The sequence below is a fragment of the Meriones unguiculatus genome, chromosome 16 (assembly GCF_030254825.1).
Source record: "Meriones unguiculatus strain TT.TT164.6M chromosome 16, Bangor_MerUng_6.1, whole genome shotgun sequence".
NCBI lineage: Eukaryota > Metazoa > Chordata > Mammalia > Rodentia > Muridae > Meriones > Meriones unguiculatus.
Genome location: NC_083363.1, coordinates 53,569,644 through 53,587,316, shown reverse-complemented (window position 1 = coordinate 53,587,316; position 17,673 = coordinate 53,569,644). Strand labels below are relative to the sequence as shown.

The 17,673-nt window shown below is 37.5% G+C and overlaps 1 protein-coding gene across 7 annotated transcripts in view; it reads left to right on the top strand.

The window, feature by feature from the left end:
• Positions 1-17,673, top strand: part of Phf3 (PHD finger protein 3) — a 77,094-nt gene that overhangs the window by 11,472 nt on the left and 47,949 nt on the right. The window lies entirely within an intron of this gene.

The window sequence follows — 17,673 nt, the reverse complement described above, 5'->3', positions numbered from 1 at the left end:
TTTAAATTTATATAGTAACTGAAGGTTTGGAATGTCTGGATTCCCGTTGACTCAGCTCTGAAGACTTCAACTTTGGTTACTAGGACTCTCATTTCAATCACTCCTTATTACTGAAGTGTTTTCAATTGACATGTTATTAATGATATATCTCTGAAATGATTTATATTGTGTTGTTATCACATAGGTCACTTTATTTACTTGTATTACCAAATGTTCTAAAATTTTACAATTGTTTTGTGTATGTGCTGCGCAAGTTCTTTTTTTACTTTGGTGCCTGTGTCTGGGTTGTTGTATATATCTTTACTGTTAAGTACTTTGGTAATTTTTGCTTGTCCGAACACTGTTGGCTAGTTTAGTCTATGTTCAGAAGAAAAACATTTCATACCTGTGCGCTTGTTGGAATTATAGTTACCACTGATAATGTTTTGAAGGGTCTGGAATCAGAATGATTTTGCTTAACATTTTTACTTATAAAATTCTGGCTCATTAGTTATCCTAGTATTTCTGCTGGCTATTTGAAATATCTCTTAAAATGATAATTTTTGTTGATTTTGTTTTTACTAATGTAAAAAAGCTTTAGTTTTAGCGAACATTTTTTTCTAAGTAAAGACTTAAATTACTTTATTTTTGAGGATTATTTATGAATACTTGTTAATTATTCTGAGTAGAAATGTTCTCATTAATTTGTTGGCTGTAATTATTGTAGGTCTGTAGTCAATGAATTTTTTTGTTTCCATATGTATATAGTATATACACTCTTAAGACATGCAAAAGAATCTGAAGGACACTTACAGAAATGGTAAAGTTCTCCCGTTTAGGATTTTTTAAATTTCATTATTTGCCATTCGGTCAGGGGATTGGTTCACAGTTCTTTTTGTCCTTTTGAGATACTCGGTTCAGTCAGAAGCCTCTTTCCTTCCTCCCTCCCTTTCTCCCTCCCTCCCTCCTTCCCTCCTTCCTTTCTTCCTTCCTTCTGTCTCTTTCATTTCCCTTCCCTTTTCTTTTTCCTTTTCTTTCCTTCCCTTCTCCTTTTTCTTCCCTTCTTCCCCTCCCCCTTCCTTTTTTTCCCTTTCCTTTTTCCTTCCCTTTCCTGCCCTTCCTCCTTCCCTCCCTCCCTCCCTCCCTCCCTCCCTCCCTCCCTCCCTCCCTGCCTTCCTCCTTTTCTCCCTTTTTCCTTTTCTCCCTTTCTTCCTTTCTTCCTTTCATTTCTTCATTTCTTTCTTTCTTTTCTTTCTTTCTCAGTGTTTCTCTTTGTAGCATTGGCTTTCCTGGACTAGCTTTGTAGACCAGGCCAGCCTCGAACTCAGAGATCCACCTGCCTCTGCCTCCCTGAGTGCTGGGATCACAGGCATGCGCCACTGTGCTAGGCATCCACTTCTTTTGATTTATTTTTTAATTTTTATTTTTAAATAATAGTAGTAGAGAAATTAGTGCTGTTTGACTGTGGAATAATGGGTTGTTGGCTAGATGGTCTGCAGTTACTTGGGGAAACACTAAAGAGGATATTGAGAAACGTTGACTAGTAAGTAGTATCTCTCCTAGTTCCCACTGGCCAGTTTCAGGTTAGGGAAAGGTTTTTATTTCCTTATAATCAGTGTTTGGGTATAGTCCTTGTTAGGTAATGAAGTTGAGGGGGATATCTGTTTTATTCAAAGTTTAAATGTTTATCTTCTCTAAAAGAATGCTTACACTCAGTTTTGTTTAACTGAATACATATCAGATCCTGGCCAATTAATTAATCATATCAAGATACCAAAATTGGCAAACATGTTAACTTACTTCTAAATTACTGTTTCGTATTTGTGTTCATGAAAGTAATTTTAGTCTCAGAAATTTTGAGGCAGGGTTTTTACGTTGAGCTTGCAGGCAGAGGCAGTTTATAAAGAAAGCCCCTAGTTCTTTCACAGAGGATGTCTATGAAAGAGGTTGATAGATGGTTAGTGCTTTTGTGTTAATGTACCAGGTGCTGGGTAGAAGAGATTTCTGGCCATATCTCATTGTATCTTAAGGATACCTTAAGAGCTGTAGCAGTATGCATAGTAACTGTATCAGTTACATTTCTGTTGTTGTGGTAAAGTGCCAGGACCAAGAGCAATTTAAGGTAGAAAAGATTTATTTTGGCTTGTAGTTGAGTGCTGATGTTCACGATGGCAGGGAAAGCATGGCAGTTGAGGGCCAGCGTAGGTTTATCATCCCTCGGCTGCACTCAGGAAGCAGGGGTGAGACTTTAAACCCTCAAAGCCTGCCCCACTGATAGACTTTCTCCAGCCAGGGTTCGTAAAGGTTCTGTAACCTCCTGGAACTGAATAGTGCTTCTAACTACAGTGCTTCAAATACAGCAGGTCTTTTTTTGTGGGGGTCGGGGGAGCATTTCATTTGACCACAGCAGTTATAAACAGGCTTCTATTTGGTTAATTTCCCAAGTTCATTACTAAAAAAGCCACAGTACTAAGATGATAATAGTGTCTTCAGTTTTCTGCTTCTTATGTAGTTGAATGCTCTTGTAATCAGGGCTCTAAAGCTGGTTCTCAACTTTCATTTATAGACTTATTTTCAATTAGGATGAAGTGTTAAAATATGTTTTTTAGAAGGATAAAGAGGCTCTGTTTATATATATATTTAAAGACTGGGTTTAGGGATGATTTATTAGGGTCTGCAGTGTCTCATAATTATTAAGACTGAGTGGGAGTTGGAGGAGAAGAGACAAACAGAATAGTTAGTGATTCAGATGGCTGTGCAAATAGATGTTTTTACATATATGCAGTTAATAAGTACCAGTGGATAAAAGAGTATAGCAAACTCTCCTAAACATTGTGTGTCAGGCAACTATTATTTCAGAGTAGAATTCAGTTAGCTACAAGGAAAAAAAAATCCCCCATTTATTTGTTGCTCAGGTACAGCTTAATTCTCTTTCCTCATAATACACACACACACACACACACACGTACACACATGCACATGTGTATGTATATATATATATGTGTGTATGTGCGTATATATATATATATGTATGTATTTTCAAGAGCCTTTTGCAAATAGTATTTAAGAATAAAGGTTTAGCTTTGCCTACCCTTGTCTTCACTGTGTAGTCCAGGCTATCCCTGAAACTGTCACAGTCTTGCCTTAGCCTCCTAAGCACAGTATTTTTGTTTAAAATGAAGTATTTGCATTCATTTATTGAATGTAAGTTTTGTGTTAAGCCATTTACCAGACTATAAAAATTTGCCTCAGTTATTAGGGAGTTAGCATTTAATACAGAAATAGCGGTTTTTGGTGAATTGTCTTCAGTATGTTTCATAAGGCTAGTTCTGTATTTAACATTCATTTGTTGGAAGAGTAGTGTAGCTGTGGCTCAAATGTTCCTGAGCTGTGTTGTTATACCAAGAATTCTTAAATTAGTTCTCAAAATTGTGATTTCAGCAAGCAGACTTGAATGGTGAAATACAAGTCCCTCATCCCATCCTTTTTTTGTTTGTTATTTGTTTTTATTTGCTTGTTTGAGATAGGGTTTCTCTGTGGTCTTGGCTGTCTGGGAGCAGGCTGGTCTCTAACTCACAGAGATCCATTTGTCTTTGCCCCCTGAGTGCTGGGATCAAAGGCGTATGCCACCATGCCTGGCTCCTTATCTTTTCTTTTTTTTTAATTTTTATTTTCTTTACAATTTATTCATTATATATTCCAGTTGAAGCCCCTTCCCTCAACTCCTCCCAGTCACACCTTCCCTCCCTTTTTCCCCTATTCCCTTCCCCTAGTTCACTGAAAGGCCACAGAGGAAAAGGATCCAGGCAGCCCTGATAAGACTTGGTAAGCTGTGGGCAGATGGCAGAGGAGGAGAGCTCCCCCCCATAAGGAGACCAACAAAGCTAAAATATGTGAGCCCAGGTGGTCCTGCAGAGACTGAGGCGCCAGCCAAGGACCTTATCTTACCCTTTATTCCAAAGAACAGATTTGTTTTGTGTCACTACAAAAGCAATAAATAATCTGTATTGCTCCAGTTTATTCCCATAGTTCACTGTGCATGCAGATATCTAGCTAAGGTGTACTTGTCTGTTATTTATGTGGAATTGGAAGAGGTCAGAGGCACCGACTAATGTCATGATCTTGATGCTTTATTTTTTTTTGTCCTGGTACTCTTGTGCATTTTTATCAGCAGCCATGGGTCAGGGTGATCTGGTTTGTTTGTACAAAAGTAGAGTCAAGTCCTAGAGCCTGTATACTTAACATTCCTTTGTTTAATCTATATATACATTATGTATATCCCATATGTATATTAATCCCATATTACATGATTACTTCAAATCATTTAAAGACAATAAATTCAATGAAATAATTTGATTCTATGAACAATGTGTATATTATATAAATGTATATATTATTGATGTTATTTATACAGGCAGTGGAGAAGTAGCACTTAGTAAATCTTGACTTGAAAATAATAAACCAAAGAAAGGAGAGGGTGTGGGACCAGGAGGCCAGACAGTAAGCAGGGTGCAGCAGGAGTGCTGCCACTGGCCCTGCCACAGATTCTAACAGAAGCGTTGAAACCCCCTGTAAAGGTGCAAAACCTAGTGCTTTGGGTAAAGTTACTTTGGACATTAAACTGGAATTTCTATCCAGAGTTTCATTTTAATGTTTAATAAGTGACAGTCTTTAACAATACGCTTTCAGGGAACATAGATTTTATTATATTTTTAACACAGGCTTTTTAAAAAGGCAGTACTGTGAAACTAATGAAGACTACCTAGTATGTCCTAGTTCTCCAGATGGATTTTAAGCTATTTTTTAAACAGCTTTTTCTAGATATAAGTTATGTGATACTGCTTGGGAGGTGCTAAAACAGTGATGTTTTATTTGTTATCTTTTGTGCATAGTGATGAAATTGTAAAAACTTAAAGGTGTTAATAGGATCGTTTGTTTAACTAGGAGTTTGCTGTGCTGTCCTTGAGAAAGACAGGGCCAAGAAGTGATCTGAGGGTCTCTAATGTGTACAGGAGAGGAGAGGCAAAGAGGAGATGGGCTTGTACTGGACATGCAGCTTGGTCATGAGTTTTGTTTTACAACACAGTCTTAAAGTAGTAACTTACAGAGTGAATTCCTGTGCTGACAATCTTTGGTTGAACAAAGATTGAAAACCTTGGGGTTTTCTTCCCAGTTAAGGTAGCATTGCAGAGTGCCATCATTTCCCCCACAGTGCTGCCTACCTGCTTTTGGAGTTCCTTAATTCCTTGGTGTGTCTCCCCATACTCTCATCTTTCATCTTTATGGATTAGTTGGAGAATCTCCCGGATTTCTCAGCTGAAATTTCTGGTGCTCTGCTGTACATTCCTTTCTCAGATACTCCTTCTGCTAGTTCCGATGCTTTTGTTACAGACTTTAAGTTTTGCTCTAAATGCATTGTAATCGTTATCAAATGCAGGGCTAGGAGAGGAAAACTGTCATGAAGTCATTTATGAACTTCTTTGTATGGAAAATGATGACATTGTTGAATGCTAAATTAATGTTGGCCCCCTTTTCCTGGTAAAGCTAATTTCCTGTAACCCCTTTCTGGACAATAGATGCCAACTCCAGTGACAAAATGTGAAAAGTGCTCTCTTGTGTTAAATGGACAACAGCCAATGCTAGTTTGGAGGAGTCAACATAACACACTGAAATTGTTTTATATATATATATAGATTATATTTTGACAGCCTTAACTCTTTTAGTACGTCATTCTCTTTTCTTTTCTTTGATTTTTTTTCATGAGTTGTGTGCATGAATGCAAGTATCTATGTGCCTGTATATAAGAATCTGCGGGGTGTTTGGGGGGATACAAAATGAATAAAGTGTAATTAATAAAAGTTAAAAAAAAAAAGAATCTGCATGTTAGCACAGATGCCATCAGAAGTCATAACTGTTTGATCTTCCTGGAGCTGGATTTACAAGTGCGTGTTAGGCACCCGATGTGGTACTAAGAACTGAACTTGGGCCTCTGGAAGAACAGTGCATGACCTTCACCAATGGTCTCTCGCTCTAACTCCCACAATTTTATTTTTATACTCTATTCTCAACTTAGAATTTAAATAAGCTTATACTTGCATATACTACTTTGAACATACTGATATCTCACATATTCAGAGCTATTTGTATAATTAAAAGAGAATACTTTAACTTAATTGTTTGGTAATTTTATATTTATACATGTTAATGTGGAATTTACAAGGCTTATGGGGGTTAGTGAGTAAAGGTACTCACAGTCTAGCCTAAAGACCAGAGTTCAGTCCCTGGAACCCACATGGTAGAAGGAGAGAGACAATGCCCACAAGTTGTCCCTTGACCTTTACATGCACCCACTCTGCCGTGCCCATACATGAGATAAATGTAATAAAGAAAAAAGCTGTATGGACACTGAACTTGGTGCCCCTTAGCACTCTGGTAGCTGAGACAAGAGGATTGCTGCAAGTTAGAGGCCAGCCTGGGCTTCATAGTTAAAACAACAAAAATTCCTCCAAATAAAACTACTCACCAGCACAGAACTGAAAAAGAATCCAGAGTACTTGTTCATGAGTGCAGGTAAGAGGCATTTTTGGGCAGAGCAGCAAGCAGTCTGTGATTTATTTTGTGAGCGTGTGTATGATGTGGATGTGTATGCCGTGACGCACAGGTCATGGTTGAAGATGACTTGGTCGTCTGTTTTCTCCTTCAGCCTTCTGTGGGTTCTTGGCATTGAACTCCCTCATGCTTGTGTGTTCAGTGTTTTTCTATGCTGAACTATTTATGCCCTTGTTTGCTTTTTTTAATTTTTTTATAATTCGAAGGCTTCATGAGATGTTTTTCTAAATTTTTTAATATTGGTCTAATTATGTCCATAGTTATTAACTCTTTCCTGTTGAGAAGAACAATGCCTGTATAAATCTTTAAGTCCTTTATTCTGTTAGGGTTTAAGGATGCTGCCTGGAAAAGAGATTTGCTTAGAGACAGGGTGATATGAGGACTGGCAACCCAGCAGCATTGCACCCTCCAGTGCAGGAAGAGTCTTGCTTCAGAGCCTTGCCCGTGGTTCATTTGTTTTGTTCTTGTGTTCAATGTACTTTATTGGCTTTGCAGCAGGTCCTGTTTTTAAAGAAGGAAAGCCTCATTGAACACCCGGATTCCCCACTTTGCAGACTTAAAAACATTCCCTACTTTCCTGCTGACCCCAGAAACCCTGTTTCCTAGCCTTTCATCCTTCCTGTCTGTTGCTGTTGTAGACTTACTTCTAAGTTCTGACTTAGGAAGTTATGTGGACTCAGAGAGTACTGACCACAGTTTTAGATAGGGCTAGGTTCACCTGAGACTGAAAACATTTGACATCGCAGTTCTGTGCAGCACAGCCTGGAGAGTAGCCATCACATCAGTAGTAATATAAACTGCTTTGTGGTCTCTATGAGTGGCATGCACCCAGTTACAAAAGGTTGGTTGAGTGACCCTGAGCAGTCACTATAGCTTCAAGCATACCTGTCACTGGTGCTTTGTACTGATGCCTCTTCCGCTCACGTGTCACCCAGCATGCTTGGACTACTTGGCTTGTTTTCTGAGTGGGCTTGCTTCACTTGTCTAAGACTTTCTATGCTGATTTTATTTTTCACCTTTTTAATGGCTCATAAGCATTTACCCTCCCCCCCCATGATTTAGGGAGAAAGGGAATTATTGTAGTGTGTAATTCTAAAGATAATGTGAGCCAGCATTACTGTTTGCTTATTTGAGGCTTCATTCTTCGTGGACTTGTCAGTATGGGGAGGTGTGTGTGTGTGTTTAGAGACCAGAGGTCCGTGTCAGATAACTTCCTTGGCTACTGTGTACTTCATCTTTTGAGCCAGTGTCTTCTGTGGCCCAGGGTGGCCTTGTATTGAGGTGGCGGCCTAGCAGGCTTCAGTTCTGATTCTTGTGCTTCTGCCTCCAGGGAGTTGGGAGTAGAGACAGTCACTAATGTACCATTTGCTGTGCATTATTAAAACGTCATTTTTATGGAAGGAATATATGAAGGACATTTATTTTTCAATATGACTTCCTGCTTAGACCATTTCATAGAAGGAGAGACCATTATATTTGTCATACTGGCCTCATTTGTAAAATAAAATGTAAGAACTCTTTTAAAGCCCTTGCTGTGAATTAATACAGAAACTCGCTGTGATATATCTTAATGGTCATTTCCCAGTCTATTAGTGAAAACAATCTACTGCTTATAAAGTTTTTTTTAATATAGAGAACTGTGTATTAATAACACTTAATGTACAACACTGAAGGCAAACATTTTTAGGCATCAAATTTTCTCCTCTAGGAAGTTCTGATTCTTAGTGTTTTTTTTCCCTAGACATCATGTGGCTGAGCCACCAAGGGTGCCAGTGTTAGTTTGATTAAATATTGGGAAAGTTAATTTGTTTTAGATTTTTAGATAAATTAATCAAAGTTTTTTTTCTAGGTCGGGGGGATACCTTCTTGTGTATACTTTGACAGCTGCTGTATAGAGGAGTAGGGAGTTGGCTCAGCAGCTATGAGCACTTGGTTGCTCATAGAGGACCCGAGTGAGTTCAGTTACCAGCACCCATGTCAGACAGTTCATATCTGCCTGTACCGCCAACTCCGGGGATCTGAAGCCCATCTTGTCTCCGAGGACACCCACATGTGTACAAACAAATTCTCACATAGCACACTTACATACAAGAACTAAAAATAAATCTTATATAAGGGATTTTATAAAACCGACATTTTCTCATTTAGGGTATGATTTTAATGTATACAGACTTCATATGTTATCCCCTGAACTTTGCTAAATACTGGACACTGCCTTTAATAGTTTTGATGTGTATATACATTTGTCGATTAATAGATAAATTGTGTTTGTGTGGATAAATAGATCCCCTATATTCTGTTAAATACTTGCCACTGACTTTAAAACGTCTTGATTTATGTGTATGTATATGTATATATTATACTGCTAGATAGTGTGTGAACTCCATGTTGTGCATATGGGGGTGAGAGAAAAACTTTTGGGAGCTCTTGTTGCATGTTCCAGGGATTGAATTCAGGGACTCAGGCTCGAGGGCACGCACTTTCACTTACTGAGCCATTCTGCCTGGGTGACGTACCTCCCGCACACCCAGTATACATGATGGGGCAGGACTTCTCTTACTTTGTAGACCAGATAGACTGGCCTCAAACTCATGCCAGTCCTCCTGCCTTAGCCTCCTAAATGCTGAGATTAAACATGCCTGCATGTGATATATATATTTTAATACCTTATGAAAAACGTCTTGAAGGTACGTGTTTCAACTCATTCTGTTTTCAGGTATTTCCTTCATGTTACATTTTTGTTCTTACCACTTTTTAGGATTTTAGTTGAAATTTCTGAATATGTGAGTATAGGTAAATCTGTGCCACAGTGGACCTATAAACGTCAGAGAGTAACTGGTGGGAATCTGTTACTGCTGCTTCCAGGCTCTAGGCTAGCTGGCCTGTGAATTGTTCGTTAATGCTCCAAATTCCACTTCCCATTTTGAAGTAGAAATACTTGATTATAGGCGTGTGTCACCAAATCAGTTAGTTTAGTAATTTTTTCCCTTTTGTTTAGCTTTTTCAAATTTTTAAATTTCTTTTAAAATACATCTTCTTGCATATCTTTTAAAAGTTCATTTAAATGTGTTTTAGAATAAAATGGACTGGAAATCAAGTATATGCTATTTAGATAACTGAATAAGGATACCTTTTATTTTTTACAAAGAAAGGTTTGTCATTTTAACACATGTGCCTTCCATTGGGATTCAGCATTGTTACTATTTGGTTCTATTTGCTTTACTCATGAATGAAGTTTGTGATTTCATCCAGTCCAGTCATAAAATATCTTCAACCGGAAGGACTTAAAGCACAATTCTATACCTAAATGGTTATATAATATTATCTAGTTAGCTATCCAGATTCTAGTTTATTATTTGTTTCCAAGTTAATCCTTTTCAACTGGTTTATTTAAATCAGGGTGCAGGTATAACATTTCTGAAAGTCACTCTTTCCTATTGATAACTGTTTCGTTTTTGTTTATTTGAGATGTCTCTAGCCTAGACTGATCTTGAACTTCTAATATTCTGTCTTCACCTCCCAAAGGCTAGGATCATGAGCTTTGTGCATGCTAGGCAGGAATTTTACCATTTGAAGTACTACATCCACCCTTAGCCTTAAAACTGATGCTTTTTGAAGAAGTGAGAGCACGCATTCCAACTAGGCAGCAGTGGTGCACGCCTTTAATCGCAGCACTTGGGAGGCAATCGAAATTCTGGAGTTCAAGGCCAGGCTGGTCTAAAGAGTTCTAGGACAGCTAGGGCTAGACAGAGAAACCCTGTTTCTTTCAAAACAAGACAAAACCCAATAACAACAACAGAAAGACCACCCAACCCAAGAATGGCCTAAATTACAGGTATTTAAAAATTGTTGCTGAGGTCACCTGGCTTGTCCTTTTGTTCCTTTACTTCCTTCAAGTTAGAAGTGCTGATGAAAAGCATGATTTAGAGTTAAGGTTAACCAGATTTACAAGAATTCTTCATGGGTGAAGCTTTGTAGTTAGTATTGTATGATGTCAGAGATCCTACCGTGTTTGATTGTGGAACTCTTTATGTTAAGTTTGTTTACTAGGCTGAAGTGACAGGAGACAGATCTCTTAGCACTTGAGATAACAAGCCATCTGCAAAACTAACTGCTAGTGTAAAATACTCCAGTTCTCATCAGTCTCTCCTCTAACAGATTTTATGTACCCATTGGCATCAGTTAAAGCCATTCATTGGTTATTTTCTAATTATTTTAATTCATGTTTATTTGCTGGCATTCTTCCAGTAAAATTAAAGTTTTCCTTAATGCCTGCAAGGTAGTATACATTTTTATTGATAAGATTGTTGAAAGGAACAAACCTTTTTTTATTTAAATACTAAACCAGAATTTAGTCAACGTTTAAGAGTTTATGTTGGTGAAATAGTTAGAGCCAACCCCATGCAGAGAGCCTACTGTCCCCTTTGATTGTCACAAGGGCTCCATGCATCTAAAGTATGTATTAGAATGTCATTTTTGGCAGGAACATATGTTTCTGTGCTCCACTTTAATGCTTGCTTTATAGGAGCACATCATCATACTTGGTTTTGGTTTTGATGTTCAGCTTTCTTTTATTTTTTTTTTTAATCTTACATGTAGCCAGTGAGATATATGTCTAATATTCAGATGACTGTTTAACTGTGTATATGTTACTGTTGTAGAGGCAGTGCTTTTTTGCTTTTTGTAAAATTTGAGGTCTTTGTCTTCACTTTGGCTACAGCCATATATTTTCTCTGTTTTATGTTATATATGGTTACTGTTGATTTCATTATGAAAGATTTCCTGATAGGCAGTGTTCTCAAAGTAAAGCAAATTCATAAAAAGAGGTTAGCTTGAAAATTTAAGTTGTTAAGGAAATCATGAAATTTGCAGGCAAATGGTGGGAACTGGAAAAATTCATCCTGAGTGAGGTAACACAGGAGCAGAAAGACACATACGATATATATATATATATATATATATATATATATATATTCACTTATAAGTGGATATTAGCCATATGATACAGGATAAACATTAAAATCTATGGTCCTAAAAGAAGCTAAACGAGGTGGACGCTAGGAAAGTTGCATAATCCTTATTCAGAAGGGCAAACAGGATAGACATCGGAAGTGGGAGAAGACAAAGAATAGGACAGGAGCCTTCCACATAAGACCTGAAATACTCTACCCACCAAAGTATAGAAGGAGATACTAAGACTCATAGCCAAATTTTGGGCAGAATGCCAGAATCATTATGGAAGAAAAGAGATAAAAAGACCTGGAGGGTACAGGAGCTCCACAAGGAAAACAACAGAGCCAAAATACCTGGGCCCAGGGGGTCCTGCAGAGACAGTACTCCAACCAGTGACCATGAATGGAGAGGACCTAGACACCCCTGTTCAAAGGAATTCCATTGGCTGCTCAGTTTCCAAGTGGGTTTCTTTATAAGGGGTACAGGGGCTGTCTCTGACATGAACTCAGTGGCTGGTTCTTTGATCACCTCCCTCTGGGGAGTGCAGCCTTGCCAGGCCACAGAGGAAGTTGATGCAGCCAACCTTGATGAGTCCTGATAGGCTAGAGTCAGATAGAAGGGGACTAGAGAAAGGGCATAGGGGGAGAAGAGGGAGGATGGGTGGGATTGGGAGGAGACGAGGGGGCTGCAGCAGGAATACAAAGTGAATAAATTGTAATAAATATATAAATAAAACTAAAAAGAAAAAAATTAAGTTGTTGATAATGTTTGCTCAGTATGTTTTTTTAGCATTAGGCTCGATTCTGATACTAAGTTTGATGCATACTGGTGACAAGGAAATTGTCAAATGACCTGGAGTAGTGAGTGAATAGTGTTCATTGATATAGAAATGTTTTTGTGACAATTTAGGAAATAATTATTCCACATAAATTTTCAGTAAACTTGAATTTAAAAACGTATGTTATAAAAGCTTTTCATCCTTTTAAAAAGTGGTATATTGAAAATTTTACTTTTAAATGTTCATTTAGTTGTTTTAGAAAATACATTACTTGCCCCTTCCCAGATACAAGGTGATAGTGGTACTGGTGCTAGAACCCAGACACTTATGCATGTGAAGCAAGTGTTATATCCCCAGTGCCTTTGCATTATTCTTTATCAGTGATACTGTCAACGACTGCTTTAGTAGGTAAGGCTTCTGGTCCTTCAGTCAGGTGAGCCCAAGACAAGTATTTGGGCAAAGTATCATTCATGAATGATACTTTTCTCATTTTTTTAAACATTTAGAACATCAAGCATCTTTTATATTCTATCCATTAATCTAATTGAGTGGCCAAGAAACAGATTGACAGAAATATGAGGCAAAAAAGTAAGCTATATGCATGTAACACTGTAGAATTGAGCATCTTAACTGAGGTGAATTTGGTAAGGGATTAATACTGTGGCAGTCATAAAAAGTCAGAAAGTACTACAGTTATGAGGAAGTACAGACTTCTAAACCTGTTATGTAGATGGTACAAGATGGGGATAGTTGCTTTAAAACTAAATACATTTAATAATTTACCTTTTTCTCCTGAAGTATGGCCCATATCAGTATATTGCAGTTATCAGGATTTTCTTGTTTTTTACATTTTAAAATGTTTTGTGTTGCTCCAGCTTTAATGCAGTGCGGATATGTTTTTTGTCAAAGCTCCTCTCTTTTATCTTTTCAATTGTAGTTTTTAAGAAGATTTAGTTTCTAGACATACATTCTAAAAAATAGTAATTATGTTTTTTTGAGGAGCAGCCTTTTTGTTATTTTTTTCCCTCATTTATCTGTGCTTTCTAATCTGTTTCTAAACTGTTTGCTTCCTAACTCTGAGCTCTGGGGGAGACTACTTCCCTAATTTAATAGAGGTATTTTAATTCTCTTGATTGAGTTGATTAGTTGAACATGAAGGTTCTAAGTTCTTGAGGTAGGTAATAGGGATCTGTGCTGTTTTGTGCCCATTGTTTAGATATTGACATATATCAGAAGGCTTAAGCACAATATTCTTACCCACGTAGAGTTTATATTCTATGTAGTGTGTACATACAACCATCAAAGATTTTTCCTGCGGTGTTCAATGTTCAAGCTTTACTTTGTAGGGGAAGAATACTTGCCTTTAAGAAGTTGAAGGCTTTCTTGTTTGTCTCTGTTTTCTTCTGTTGATGTTACAGTGTACATTAGTTTACTTTTCATCACTGTGACAAATAGCCTAGGTAAGGAAATAACACAAGGAAAAGGTTTATTTTGGTTAACAGTTTTGTAGGTTTCAGTCCACAATCAGTTGGCCCTATACTTTCAGGTCTGGAGAAACAGCATGTCATAGTTAGAATGTGTGGTATAGCAAAAGAGCTCAGTTTGTGGCTGGGAAGGAGTAGCGTAAGGAAGGGACCTTCATCCCTAAACACCTTTCAAGAACACACTCAGAGTTCCATGAAGACCTTCCACAAGGCTGCACCTCTTCAAGTCTGCTGCCTCCCATGAAAGCCTTCCTGGAGACCCAGCCTCTGACACATGGATCTTAGGGGACCATCTACAATCCAAGCTACAGCAGTTACAGCACAGAGAGATTCATTGAGATGAGACACTTAATAAGTAAAAATGGTTTATGTTTCTATAAAAAGGCTGAGGGTTTTTTTTTTTTAATTTAACACCTATTATTTTATGGTAACACAATTCTTATTAAATAACATTCCAAGCATTAGCAATATTCTTGATAGTTGCATAATTATATGTAAGGAATTAAGGTTTGCTTTGACTAAAAAGTGGTTGATACTGTATTGTTTACTTGTTTTTAAAATGCTATTATCTGTCATGTGCTGTATTGTATTGGAGTATGCAGTGATTATTTGATAGACACTCCTGCCCTCATGTAGCTTACAAGCATAGTTGTAAGATGATAAATGGTTATAGTTGTCTGTTATATAACGAAAGTTGTCGTGGGTTATTTGAGCGTGTACCATAAAGAAGAGCAGCTATGGAAGTGAGTCGTTTGTCATGTATGCATGAAGACCTGACTTTGATCCAGGTGCTGTTTTTCTGTTGTTGTGGTGAAGCACCATGACCTAGACAGCTTACAGAAGGATGGGTTGCTTTGGGCTTATCGTTCCAGAAGGAGAAGGTACATCATGCTAGGGAATTGGCAGGCATGGTAGCAGAAACACAAGGTGAGGTTTCATATCTTCAAATGTAAGCAGAAAGTATAGAGCAAACTGAACATGGCCAGAGTCTTTAAACCCTCATAGCCTGTCTCTGTTGACATACTTCCAGCAGTAGGGGTACACCTCCAAACACCTCCTGATACAACCAGCATTTGGGAACCAAGGGTTCAAGTACATGAACCTATGGAAAGCTTTCTCACTCAGACCACCACAGATCCACAGAACTTGCATAAAAAGCTGGGTTTGGGCTGTTGAAGTGGCTTAGTGGATAAAGATGCTTGCTACCAATGCTGACTGCCTGAATTTGGCCCCTGACACCACATTGGTAGGAAGAGAGAATGGGTTACTGCAAACTGTCTTCTGCTTTCCACATATGGGCCATGCAATGCACATGGTGCCCCCCAGGCATACCCCAAAGCAAGTAAATAAAGTGATAGCTCTTTGAAAAGATGTGTGCAGTGATGTGTGCCAATGATCCCAATTCTAGAGAGCCAGAACCGAGGATCCCTAGGGATTGCTGGCCTGCCATCCTAGCAGAATTGGTTGTTTTGGCTAGCTCCATCTTCAGTGAGATAACACTGTCTCCATACTAAGATTGAAAGCATAATGAAGATAATTGCTGAAAATTTTTCCTGGCCTGTGCACATAGGTACCCATCAGTGTTCAAGCATACATAAAAAAATAAACAACAGATAGTATCAGTATTTGGGAAGACATGTAGTGGCTAGCTTTCTGAAGACCTGGGGTGCATAAAGCACATTATAAGCAAAAAAAAAATCATTTGAAAAGGTGATTGTTAAGTACTTTTCTTAAAGTAATTTGTTATAAATCAAATATGTGCATATTTTTGTGTTTTCCTTAGTTTCATAATGTGTCTTAGTAGGTTAGAAATTGCCCTTGGTTCATTCTTTAGCCTTTCTGTGATGTCTTATGTTTAGATACTTAGTTGGTGTTTTGATATTATATTTCTGCTTCCGTTTTCTGTGGGTATAGTTGGCAGTTACATGGTGTGGAATATACATATCTTTCCTTTTTTCGAAAGTGTAAAAGTGTATTTTTATTTTTTTATTTTTTTTAACATCTGTATTGCACTTTTCTGTCCCTCCACCGAAAATATTTTTTTCTGAGTCTGGATCAGTGTTAACCACTTCTTAAGGTCACATCAGTAGCTATCATGATAGTAGATCAAGGCCATTTATCTTTTCTTTCATCCATTAGTGACATTTAACTTAACGGATCTTTGCTTTTTTGAAATTTTTTTTTTTTACTCAAGTATCTTTATTTTTTTTAACTTGTTTGTCTCAATTTAATTTTTATGCTTTAGTTACTGACTTCTAGATATTGGAGTGTCACAGAATCCAGATTTTAGGCAGTTCTTCTGCTATACTCACTTTGTAGTATGTCACTCCATTTTTAATTTAAAAAATTGAAAACCTTTATGATTCAGCTCTCAAGCATGTGTGTGAAGGATGGTGCATGCATGTGGAGGCCTGAGGTCAGCCTCAGTGTTTGTTTTGGGAGCAGGAATATCAGTGAGGTATATATGGACTTGTCAGTTTTGCTCTATCAAGTTGTGGTATACTACATGCATTAAGTTAACTTCCTTGGAGTGAATATGATTTTTAGGTACAAATATGTTTCTAAATACAAATAAGTATGTAAGTAATGCTGCTAAGTATACTTATTTTTGTATCCTCTTCCAGTTTCATTACAGTTAAGTTTACTCAAAGGCTCACTGAATCAAGCAAAGCAAACACATTTACAGTAGTGATGGTAGACAGATGGGTCACAGTGGAGCCACCATTCAGACTTTTTAAAAGACTGTAAACAACCTATCTCAGCTTCAGATCCACAGACTGGCACGGTAGAAGGGAAGAACAGACTCCTGCAAGTTGTCTTCTGAATTAAACTGTCCATGCTTACGTACCATGGCATATGCGCACACGCACACACACACACACACGCACACACACACATACAATATGTAAAACTCATTGGCCTGTGGATTTAAGTTGGACAGTTTCATTCTTCCAGATTGTTCCTTTTTCAAATTACAATGTAGAATTTTTTTTTGACAGAATAAATATATGAAAGGTGAAGAACTTCATATAATAGCTATTCGTTATCACCTTAAATTGCTCGAGATAATTGGTGCTGACTGTGTACAGTTTGTGCTTTTTATGCATCTTCCCAATGCATGCACGCAGGTGCGCCCACACACTTGCATAATTTATGTGCTTTTATGAAGAAGAGAATAAGTCGTAATTTACTTTTTAAAGTATTTAATGTAAACTTCTTTCTTTTTTCACTGTGCAATAACATAAATATTTGACCGTGATAGAATAGCCTCATTGGACTGCCTCACCTCTCTCTCATCATCTTGTATCTTAAGAGAATCCTGATGAGTTTTCCTGAAATATTTTGTAGTGCAAAGCATAGTGAAGACCATCGACTCTTTGAGAGTAGTGCATGCTTGGTAGTAAAATATTTGGAAAACAGAAGAAAAGTAAATCCTTACCTTTAATAGAGAAAAATTAATACAAAGTTAATGTTATATTTTCATCTGTATCCTGTCAGGCTTTTTTTCTTGTCTAAATGTACATGGATATGCATTTCATTTATATGACTTCTTGAGATCAAAGATTAGAAAGTTTTCTGGTCAACATTTTCTTTGCAGTTCCTTTTTCCTCTGTTTTTAGGTTTATCTTGGGAAAGGGTTTGAGCAGTTTTGTGAATCTACTCGTTGACCAATTGCTCTTCAAAAAGATTATGTCATTTGAAAGTATATTTATTAAGAATTTTGTTCTCTTTAAATTTTAGGATAGACCACTATCTTGTTGAGCTCTTTTAAATGAAGTTCTTCTACTTGGATACAAAGAATGAGGACTAGATAACTTCTTGAGGTTCCTTCTAACCCCTAGGATGAAGATAATAACTAACATTTGTATA